A 5,000-nucleotide genomic window follows, 5' to 3' on the forward strand; every position below is an offset into this window, starting at 1 on the left:
GAGATTTCCAGGGGGTTCCGGGATTTCCAGGGAGTACTAGATCCCAGGATTTCGAGGGGATTCCAGGATTTCCAGGGAGTTCTAGATCCCAGGATTTGAAGGGGATTCCAGAAGGCAGGATTTGAAGGGGATCCCAGATGGAGGGATTTCAAGGGGATCCCGGAAGGAGAGATTTCCAGGGGGTTCCGGGATTTCAAGTGGGTTCTGGGATTCCCAGGGGGTTCCGGAAGGATAGATTCCCAGGGGATTCTGGAATGAGGGATTTCAAGGAGGTTCCAGGATTTCCAGGGAGCTCTAGATCCCAGGATTTCCAGGGGATTCCAGAAGGCAGGATTTGAAGGGGGTTCCGGATTTCCAGGGGGTTCCGTAATGAAGGATTTGAGGTGGGTTCCGGAAGGAGGGGTTTCCAGGGGATTCCGGGATTTCCAGGGGGTTCCGGAAGGATCGATTCCAAAGGGATCCCGGAATGCGTTATTTCAAGGGGGTTCCGGATTTCCAGGAAGTTCTAGAAGGAGGGGTTTCAAGGGGGTTCTGGAAAGAAGGATTTCTAAGGGGATCCGGAATGAGGGGTTTCAAGGGGGTTCCGGATTTGAAGGGGTTCCGGATTCCGGGATTTCCAGGGGGTTCTGGGATTTCCAAGGGTTCTAGATTCTGGGATTTCCAGGTGGTTCTGGATTTCCAGGGGGTTCCGGAAGGAGGAGTTTCAAGGGGGTTCCGGAAGGAGGGATTTCAGTGGGGTTCCAGGATTTACAGTGGATTCCAGAAGGAATGATTTGATGGGGGTTCCAGATTTGAAGGGGGTTCCGGGATTTCTAGGGGGTTCCAGATTTCTAGGGGATTCCGGAAGGAGAGATTTCCAGGGGGTTCCGGATTCCGGGATTTCCAGGGGGTTCCAGAAGGAGAGATTTCCAGGGGGTTCCGGATTCCGGGATTTCCAGGGGGTTCCAGATTTCAAGGGGGATCTGGGATATTGAGGGGATTCCGGAATTGTAGGGGTTCTGGATTCCGGGAAATAGAGACCTCCTCTTCCTCCCTCTATGATGAAGATAGAGACCTCTATAATGAGGTCTATAATGCGGATAGAGACCTCCTCTTCCTCCCTCTATAATGAGAATAGAGACCTCCTCTTCCTCCCTCTCTAATGAGAATAGAGACCTCCTCTTCCTCCCTCTATGATGAAGATAGAGACCTCTATAATGAGGTCTATAATGCGGATAGAGACCTCCTATTCCTCCCTCTCTAATGAGAATAGAGACCTCCTCTTCCTCCCTCTCTAATGAGAATAGAGACCTCCTCTTCCTCCCTCTATAATGAGAATAGAGACCTCCTCTTCCTCCCTCTATAATGAGGATAGAGACCTCCTCTTCCTCCCTCTATAATGAGAATAGGGACCTCCTCTTCCTCCCTCTATAATGAGGATAGAGACCTCCTCTTCCTCCCTCTATAATGAGAATAGGGACCTCCTATTCCTCCCTCTATAATGAGAATAGAGACCTCCTATTCCTCTATAATGAGAATAGAGACCTCCTCTTCCTCCCTCTATAATGAGAATAGAGACCTCCTATTCCTCTATAATGAGAATAGAGACCTCCTCTTCCTCCCCCTATAATGAGAATAGAGACCTCCTATTCCTCTATAATGAGAATAGAGACCTCCTCTTCCTCCCTCTATAATGAGAATAGAGACCTCCTATTCCTCCCTCTATAATGAGAATAGGGACCTCCTCTTCCTCCCTCTCTAATGAGAATAGAGACCTCCTCTTCCTCCCTCTATAATGAGAATAGAGACCTCCTCTTCCTCCCTCTATGATGAAGATAGAGACCTCCTCTTCCTCCCTCTATAATGAGAATAGAGACCTCCTCTTCCTCCCTCTATGATGAAGATAGAGACCTCCTCTTCCTCCCTTGATCATGAAGATAGAGACCTCCTATTCCTCCCTCTATAATGAGGATAGAGACCTCCTCTTCCTCCCTCTATAATGAGAATAGGGACCTCCTCTTCCTCCCTCTATAATGAGAATAGGGACCTCCTATTCCTCCCTCTATAATGAAGATAGAGACCTCCTCTTCCTCCCTCTATAATGAGAATAGAGACCTCCTCTTCCTCCCTCTATAATGAGAATAGGGACCTCCTCTTCCTCCCTCTATAATGAGAATAGAGACCTCCTCTTCCTCCCTCTATAATGAGAATAGAGACCTCTTCCTCCCTCTATAATGAGAATAGGGACCTCCTCTTCCTCCCTCTATAATGAAGATAGAGACCTCCTCTTCCTCCCTCTATAATGAGAATAGAGACCTCCTCTTCCTCCCTCTATAATGAAGATAGAGACCTCCTCTTCCTCCCTCTATCATGAGAATAGAGACCTCCTCTTCCTCCCTCTATAATGAGAATAGGGACCTCCTCTTCCTCCCTCTATGATGAGAATAGAGACCTCCTCTTCCTCCCTCTATAATGAGAATAGAGACCTCCTCTTCCTCCCTCTATCATGAGAATAGAGACCTCCTCTTCCTCCCTCTATAATGAGAATAGGGACCTCCTCTTCCTCCCTCTATGATGAAGATAGAGACCTCCTCTTCCTCCCTCTATAATGAAGATAGAGACCTCCTCTTCCTCCCTCTATCATGAGAATAGAGACCTCCTCTTCCTCCCTCTATAATGAGAATAGGGACCTCCTCTTCCTCCCTCTATGATGAGAATAGAGACCTCCTCTTCCTCCCTCTATAATGAGAATAGAGACCTCCTCTTCCTCCCTCTATCATGAGAATAGAGACCTCCTCTTCCTCCCTCTATAATGAGAATAGAGACCTCCTCTTCCTCCCTCTATAATGAGAATAGGGACCTCCTCTTCCTCCCTCTATAATGAGAATAGGGACCTCCTCTTCCTCCCTCTCTAATGAGAATAGAGACCTCCTCTTCCTCCCTCTCTAATGAGAATAGAGACCTCCTCTTCCTCCCTCTATAATGAGAATAGAGACCTACTCTTCCTCCCTCTATAATGAGGATAGAGACCTCCTCTTCCTCCCTCTCTAATGAGAATAGGGAGCCTCCTCTTCCTCCCTCTATAATGAGAATAGGGACCTCCTCTTCCTCCCTCTATAATGAGAATAGAGACCTCCTCTTCCTCCCTCTATAATGAGAATAGAGACCTCCTCTTCCTCCCTCTCTAATGAGAATAGAGACCTCCTCTTCCTCCCTCTATAATGAGAATAGAGACCTCCTCTTCCTCCCTCTATAATGAGGATAGAGACCTCCTCTTCCTCCCTCTCTAATGAGAATAGAGACCTCCTCTTCCTCCCTCTATAATGAGGATAGAGACCTCCTCTTCCTCCCTCTATAATGAGGATAGAGACCTCCTCTTCCTCCCTCTATAATGAGAATAGGGACCTCCTCTTCCTCCCTCTATAATGAGGATAGAGACCTCCTCTTCCTCCCTCTCTAATGAGGATAGAGACCTCCTCTTCCTCCCTCTATAATGAGGATAGAGACCTCCTCTTCCTCCCTCTATGATGAGAATAGATTCCAGATTCTGTATGTGTATATATATATATGTGTGTGTGTTTATACAAGTATGCGTGTATATGTGCGTGTGTGTATGTGTGTGTATATGTGTGTGTGTATATATGTGTGTTTATGTGTCTATGTGTGTGTGTGTGTAGTGTGTGTATATGTGTGTGTGTGTAGTGTGTGTGTGTTTATATATGTATGTGTGTGTGTCTGTATATGTGTATATATATGTGTGTGTGTGTGTCTGTATATGTGTGTGTCTGTGTATATATATATGTGTGTGTGTGTGCGTATATATGTGTGTATGTGTATATATGTATGTGTGTAAAAGTGTGTGTGTGTGTGTATATATATGTGTGTGTTTATGTGTGTATAAGTGTGTGTATGAATATATGTGTGTATGTGTGTGTATATATGTGTGTGTGTATATCTGTAATTGTGTGTGTATATACATGTGTGTGTGTGTGTGTGTGTGTGTGTGTCTGTGTGTGTGTGTGTGTATATATGTGTGTGTGTGTGTGTGTGTGTGTATATATATATACACACACATATGCACAAACATATATATACACACCTATGTACAGACACAAACACACACACACAAATATATATAAATATAGAAACACACACACACACACACACAAATATTGTTACTTGTAAATTTAATTCTGCCATGAAAATAGAGACCTCCTCTTCCTCCCTATATAAGAAAATAGAGACCTCCTAGTCCGCATTCTCCGTGGAAATAGAGACCTCCTATTCCCAATTCCGCAATGAAAATAGAGACCTCCTATTCCATATTCTGCCGTGAAAATAGGGACCTTCAATTCAAGTTAAAATTAATTTTAATTTTAATTTTTACATTTAATCCTTCCAAAATTTCATTAAATTTTTGAATCTCACCATTTCATCGTTACTTTCAAATTTAATTAATGAAAATAGAGACCTCCCATTCCAAATTCCGCAATGAAAATAGAGACCTCCTATTCCATATTCTGCCGTGAAAATAGGGACCTTCAATTCAAGTTAAAATTAATTTTAATTTTAATTTTTACATTTAATCCTTCCAAAATTTCATTAAATTTTTGAATCTCGCCATTTCATCGTTACTTTCAAATTTAATTAATGAAAATAGAGACCTCCCATTCCAAATTCCGCAATGAAAATAGAGACCTCCTATTCCATATTCTGCCGTGAAAATAGGGACCTTCAATTCAAGTTAAAATTAATTTTAATTTTAATTTTTACATTTAATCCTTCCAAAATTTCATTAAATTTTTGAATCTCGCCATTTCATCGTTACTTTCAAATTTAATTAATGAAAATAGAGACCTCCCATTCCAAATTCCGCAATGAAAATAGAGACCTCCTCTTCCTCCCTCTATAATGAAGATAGGGACCTGTTCCTCCTTTATTTAGAATAAATATATATTTATTCTATATATAATTTAGAATATGAAATATATATATAATATAATTTATATATATTATATATA

The sequence above is a fragment of the Podarcis bocagei genome (assembly GCF_964188305.1).
Source record: "Podarcis bocagei genome assembly, chromosome: Z".
In the NCBI taxonomy this organism is placed as follows: Eukaryota; Metazoa; Chordata; class Lepidosauria; order Squamata; family Lacertidae; genus Podarcis; species Podarcis bocagei.